The sequence below is a fragment of the Penaeus monodon genome, chromosome 39, assembly GCF_015228065.2.
Source record: "Penaeus monodon isolate SGIC_2016 chromosome 39, NSTDA_Pmon_1, whole genome shotgun sequence".
In the NCBI taxonomy this organism is placed as follows: Eukaryota; Metazoa; Arthropoda; class Malacostraca; order Decapoda; family Penaeidae; genus Penaeus; species Penaeus monodon.
This window is the reverse complement of record NC_051424.1, coordinates 13,362,254-13,369,753: the sequence shown is the minus strand read 5'-3', so window position 1 is coordinate 13,369,753 and position 7,500 is coordinate 13,362,254. Positions and strand designations below refer to the sequence as shown.

General features: G+C 42.7%; 1 protein-coding gene across 1 annotated transcript in view; it reads right to left on the bottom strand.

Annotated features, from left to right (window-relative positions):
• Positions 1-7,500, bottom strand: part of LOC119597473 (spermatogenesis-associated protein 20-like) — a 45,258-nt gene that overhangs the window by 8,949 nt on the left and 28,809 nt on the right. The gene's annotated exons all lie outside the window — the stretch shown is intronic.

Below are 7,500 nucleotides of genomic sequence, written 5' to 3'. Positions count from 1 at the left end.
ATCCATCTTCTGTACTCATACTCTCACTCTTACTCTCATCTCTATATATATCTCTTATATCTCTTCTCTATCTCTCTATGTCTATATGTGTTGGTGTGTGTGTAGTGTCATATCTCGCTATCTATATCTATATATCTACTCTATCATATCTCTATATCTCAATTATATCTCTATACATCTCTCTATCTATCTACATGTCCAGCGAGAGAGAGAGCGAGAGGAGCGAGAGAGAGGATAGCAGAGCAGCGCGCAGCGACGCAGACGAGGAGAAAGAAAGAGAGAGAGAGAGAGAGAGAGATGGAAAGATCGATGGATAAATTAAATATCTCTGTATACTATATTAGATAAATAAATATCATATAGTCATATATATCTATATGTAATAAATATATATATATAAATATATATATAGAATATATATATCTATCTAATATATATATATATATATATGATATATATTTATATAAACATATATAATAGGCATATATATTACATTAGTATGTAATATATATGCATTATATACATATAACATATTAAATATATATAAGATGTGCAAACTATATTGGGTATATGAAAATATGTAAATATAATTAATATATATATATACATATAATATATATACAGACAGAGAGGAGAGAGAGAGAGACAGAGGGACAGAGAGACAGAGAAAGAGAGAGAGAGAGAGAGATGGATAGATAGATGGATAAATAAATATATATGTATATAATATATATAAATATAATATTATTATATATCATATATATTATATATAATATATATATATATATATATAGATATATATTTAAATATATATATATATATAGATATTTATAAATATATATATATATATCTATATATCATATATATTTATATAAACATATATATAATATTGCATATATATACATATGTAATGTATATATATGAATAAATAAACATATATACATATATATAATATATATACATATGTGGCAAAATATATTTGTATATACAAAATAGGTAAATATAATGATTATATGATATATATCTATATATATTATATATATAATATATATATATCTATAATATATATATATATACATATATATATATAATATATAGATACATATATATATACAGAGAGAGAGAGAGATGAGAGAGAGAGAGCGAGAGAGAGAGAGGAGAGAGAGATGGATAGATAGATGATAAATAAATATATATGTATATATATAGATAAATAAATATCATATATTCATATATATTTATATGTATAAATATATATATATATATAAATTATCTATATATCTCCTCATATTAAATCGATTTAATATATATATATCTATCTACGATCTCTACCTAATCTAGAATATATCTATGACTATATATATATATATCTATAATATACATATGTGCAAAATATATTTGTATATGAAAAATATGTAAATATAAATATAATTTATATATACATATATATTCATACATACATATATATATATATGCCTTTTTTCATATACAGCTAAATTTCATACATATGTACTTTACATATATGCATATATATATAGATAGAGTAGATAGATAGATAGATATAGATAGATAGATATATAATATATATTTATTTATCTATATTTATATTAGAAATATTTTGCATATATTCCCATATAATTGTTTATAATATATATATATATATATATATATATATATATATATATATTATGTTAATATATATATATTGTTACGACGCCGCCCGACTCATCTCTCTGCCACCAACCAATGCAGGCTAGGCAGACGCGTGCTTTCACCAGGGTTGTGAACACAGACACGCTCCAAGAGGCACCGAGCACCACAGTGTCCCAGAACACCAAGAGGGAAACGCCAAGTGGCGAAGGCATGCACGAATAAACACCGCTGACTGGTCCCTTTCCTTTTATTTATACACAAGTTATTTACCCTTACACTTTTGTCTATAGGCCCATACAGGTGGGACAACTCAGCTGTTCCCACAGCACCAATACAGCTTTATAACAGGGCAAAACAATGTTTTCTCAGGTTTCCCCCCCCACAACCCACCAAAAAGGGGGGGGCCCAAAGCACGAGGTCTTAACAGAGCAGCACCCAACCCGCGTTCTCAACGGCTTTTCCTCCGCGCCTCTGCTCACAGCCAGCTGCGTCATTTTTGCCCCAGGTCCCCGTTCATTTTAACACATGTTTCGCCGAGACAAGACCCACTGGCTATCCCCTTCCCCCCCTACCAAGCAGAAACGACCCGTCTGCTCTGTCATATCTACACCTGACCCAAACTACAAGAAACTATAAATAAAATCGTTCTCAGAAACACAAAAATCTTCATCCGATGCGGCTTTCTTTCGCTCTCCGCTGGGTTCTCTGGAGGGTGTGGTCGGCGGTAGATTGGCAGTGTCAACCCAGAGGGTATCCTCCTGTGCCCAGACCTGGCTCATGGTCCACATTGACGTTGCCTGCATCGCCTCAACCGTCCAATATGCTCGTCCTCATCTCCATCTGGTCAGCATCTCCACGGCCTCATCGCCGTACTGGGGCTAAACTTCATGCTGCTTTTTCACCATGGCCCCAGAGTAGCTTCCTGGCCCGTGGTAACAGCCACAGCCGGTCCAAGTGGACAACAACGTCGTTTTCGCCCTCTGCGAAGTCGATAGGTGGACATCAGAGAGGGCCGCTACCACAGTTGTATGGCCCCTCCCAGGGGTTCTGTAGCTTCAGCGAGAGCCTCGCTTCCGACTTGCGTTATATGCCGCTGTCACCTATTTGTACCTCACTCCCTCATTCGCCGGTCATAGTCTCCTCATGGCAGGCAGCTACCTTGAAGCTTGCCACTCACTCGTCGGTGCACCTCCGCCAGGTTTCTCCTGCATGCCACTGCTAGCTGGATGTGACAGTTGGCAATTTCATGTCGGGTGGCCGCCCTGTGGCCAATCCACTGGTAGCCTGAGCTCAAACGGCCAAACATGAGTCGGGCAGGTGTGAAGCCTGTTTACCTCATGCACAGCAGACCGGTGTCCATGAGCATGGCGGGCACTTGACGTCCCCGTCTTCCTTACTTTCCCTGCAATATTTGGCTAACTGTTGAGCAAGGGTACGGGTTAAACCACTCCACCATACCATCGGACTGTGGATTGAGGGGTGTCGTCCGTGTCTTGCGCACGCCTAAACAACACGCTCGCAACCCTCACAGAACCCCTCGTGACTCAAACTCCACGCCTTGTCCAGTGCAGTTCAGAAGGCACACCAAAACAGGTATGAATTCTTCACTAACACGCCGCCACGGTCTCTGCCTCGTGGTTGGTAGTGCAATGCCCTCAGGCCAATTTGAGAAATCGTCCATTACCACACAGATGCATCGGTTTTCCTTGTGCGTGAGAGGCACGGACCATCATGTCTATTGCCACCCGTTCATGGGTGGCTCCACCAGTAAACCTGTAACGGGCAACTGGTTTCTTTCTATCTAAGACCCTTCTTTTCACTGCACACATCACATGCTACTCACAATGAGAACACGGTCACTTCTCATGCCCACCCTAGTAGAAGCGTTGACGGAACGGCTCAGGGGGTCTTTTTTCCCGCCCAAGTGGCCACTGGTAACACCGGCATGTATTCCCTCAGCAACTCAGCAGCATGGCTCTGGGTACTACAAACTACCCACGTGTCACTGTCCACTTCACTCCCAACTTGCAACCCAGCGCTCACTAACAAAACCGCTTTGATCCACTCGTATGTTTCCAACTGGTCCACAGACACTTTGTGGTGGGGCTCATTCGCAGCTACCGGGACGACGCCTCCCAACTGGGCGTCCACTGAGAGCCTCGAGCCACCGGACACTGGGAGCAAGGTCAGAGTCCTCACGTTGTGCCTTACGCCACTCATCATCCCCTTTAGTGGCATTCCCTCCCTCATACCGGCCAGCATGGCAGTGATCAGGTCCATCTGGCTCGGCTTCACCTCACTCGTGCCTGCCTCAGTCATAGCCTCCTCTCCCTCCATGGCTGCCGCCATCTTTGGACGACATGATAAATCGGTTGATCTCACTGGGGGAGGGATCAATATCACCATCCCACTCCTGACAACATTTGTTACGCCGAACCCGCTGTCTCTCTGCGCACCACACAATGCAGGCTAGGCAGAACGCGTGCTATTCACATTCGTGAACACTGAACAGCTCCAAGAGCACCGAGCACCACAGTGTCCCGAACACAAGAAGAGGAAACTCCAGTGGCGAGGGCAGGGCACGAATAAACGCACGATGACTGTCCTTTCCTTTATTTCCACAAGTTATTTACCCGTACCACTTTCTATAGGCACAATACAGGTGACACCAGCATGTCACAACAGCACAATACAGCTTATAATAGGGCAAAACAATGTTTTATCAATCAGTTCCAATGCCTCACAAATGCCACGAGGTCTTCACGGAGCAGCACCCAACCCGTCTCACGGCTTTGTTCCTCCGCTCCTCTCTCACAGCCAGCTGCGTCATGTTTTGCCCAGTCCCTTCATGTTACACATGTTTCCGGCACAGAGACAAAGACCCACTGGCGTAGCAATATATAAATATATATATATATATAATAGTATATATATATATCTTATATATATCTATATTATATATATATATATATATATATAACATATATATATATATATATATATACACCCACACTATATATCTACAATATATATATATATACATATACTATATATATATATATATATATATATATATATATATGTGTGAAAGGGCCAGCTCAGGAACAAGGGGACACTGTGCTCCTTGCCCCAGATCCAGGGACTTTCAAGCATAAGGTAAACCGGACTATTTCCAAAAGCTCTTGTTGATTGAGTTCATGGCTCCTGTTGCCAGACCAATCCGTCTATTGACTTCTTGGTCAGACAGCCCAGAGATATGGACTACGTTACCAAGGTATGTAAAACTCTCTGTAATTTCAACATCCTTGCTGCAATCATGGATCGACTGAATGGGTTCCCCTAATAGGCCCCCAAAGTCCTGAATCTTGGTCTTGATTCAGGAGACCTCTAGGCCTAAGGGCTTCGCCTCATTGCAAATGCATCAAGAGCCACCACCAGTGACTCCAGGCACTCAGACAGGATAGCAACATCATTGGTAAAGTCAAGGTCTGAGTCCTTGATATTGCTTAGTGTTGCTCCACACTGACTTTGACTAGTAGCTCTGCCCATTATCCAGTCCATACAGGTGTTGAAAAATGTTGGTGCAAGGACACAGCCTTGCCTCACCCCTGAATTAACAGGGGAGAAGTTCGACAGACCGCCACCACACTTTACAGCACTTTCAGTACCAGTATAAAGGCTTGCTATTAGGTCAATAATCTGCGTCGGAATTCCCGAGTCTCAGGATCTCCCATAGTGATTGACGATGCACCGAGTCAAATGCCTTCTTGAGGTCGATGTAGGTTGCAACCCATGACCAAATTCACGACGGCGTTCCACAATTACTCGAAGCGCTAGTATTCGAGAACTTTGCCTGGTATGCTGAGCAGTGTAATACCACGGTAGTTGCTACAATCCAAATGATCCCCTTTCCCCTTCCAGAGCATGCTTCAGTCTCAATGTCATAACACGCTCATCAACTGGTGTCACCTCAACTACTGTACGCTGAAGTAGGCTGGAGATGGCTATGGCTACACCCTGGATGTGGTGACTATCACTGCGGCCAAACCACTAGTAGGTGTACCCACCCATACTGATCGTGCCGCTACCAGGTCTTCTCACCGAGAGCGCAGCCACCTTAACCCATTATCGACGGGTGGCATGTACGCACATGCCATGGCATGGCGGGACCATCTGCCGGGGGCATGTACGCACATGCCATGGTGTATCTATGAACATGCCATAAGTTTTTTTTTGTTACAATCATGGCAAAAGATTATTTTTCTGCCACTGAAAGTGTGATTAAGTTGATTTTAACACTTTCTCATTTTTACCATGCAACAACAACAACAACAAAAAACACAACAAACCGACGATTTCAACTCCATGATGCCATACACTCCTTATTTTATTCCGACTATAACAACAAAAGTATCCTTCAGTCTCGATTTATCAGGAATATGGCAAGTAGAGACTTTAGAAAATAATGAAAACTGAAAATACAACATATCTTCGTAGTATTACGAAGAAATGGCATGGGATGCTGGTATTTGGCATGAGTGGTCGCACATGATCGGGCGACAATATAAGCCCCCGGCAGCGAGGCCTGGGCCTCTATGAATACTACCCGTCAGAAATGGGTTAACTCCCAGTCGCTCCAATTCCCGCAATAACAGAGGTAACCGCTCACCCTGCCACAAGGACCGGATGTTCCAAGCGCCTACCTGGAAAGCTCACCTGAGGTTAAGCCTCGGGTGGCCATTCCGGATGCACACCACCTCTGCCGCCCCGCCGACGCTGCCCCAAATAAAGGGAAGGGTCGGCAGGCTGTGGGGACTCCCGTCTGCCTGTGGGGTTCCTGTGGGCTTTGCCCGAAATCCTCAATCTCTGGGACCTAGCAAAGTCCTGGAAAAGGAGGCATGGGGGCTGACAGAAATCTCATAACAGCTCGATCACAGCCGTTTACTGTATCGAAGTTGCCCAGAACAATGCGAATGTCTCACTGGGGACAATTGTCTGCCATGGATATGAGTTTGGTATACAATGCTTCTTTCACATTGAGTGTGCAAGCATTGGTAGAGGCGTACACAGCAATAACAGACACGAAGCCAAATGCAATGCCATTATACACTCATCAACCAGTGTTAACTCAATTAACAAGGGTTACAGTCGGCTGGAGACGGCTATGGCTACTCCCTGGGGGTGAGGACCATTGCCATGGACCGACCAGTAGTAGGTGTACCCACCCATACTGACCGCGCCCCTGCCAGGTCTTCTCACCACTGAGAAGGCAGCCACCTCAACTCCCAACCGCTCCTGTTCCCTCGATAACTGAGGTAACTGCTCATCCTGCCACAAGAACCGGATGTTCCAGCCTGGTTGGCAGGCTGTTGGCCCAACATCTACCTGTGGGTTCCCGTGGGCTTTGCCTCAGAGGCTTCATACTGGGTTGGTGCCAGCCAGGAAAGTAACTCTCGTTCCTATCCTGTCCCCCAATGGGATCCACAGCCAGTCCCACTTGGAAAAGTCAACACCCTTCCCCCCAGCTTATTCATTTTATTATATGCATTGCCAGTGAGTTACCAATATATATACCTATACATTTATTTCTATACATATATATATTATATATATATATATATATATATATATATATATATATATATATATATATATATATACATTTTTTTTTTTCCCCAAGTGCCCTGTCCCACAAGGACGTTGGTGATCATGGATTTCCATGATTTTCTTGTCACCATCTCTATTTATCCGGTTCTGGGACCGGCACTGACTCGGACTGGCTTGCCCATCCAGTGCCTAGGTAGGCAATCGAGGTGAAGTTCCTTGCCCAAGGGAACAACATGTCCG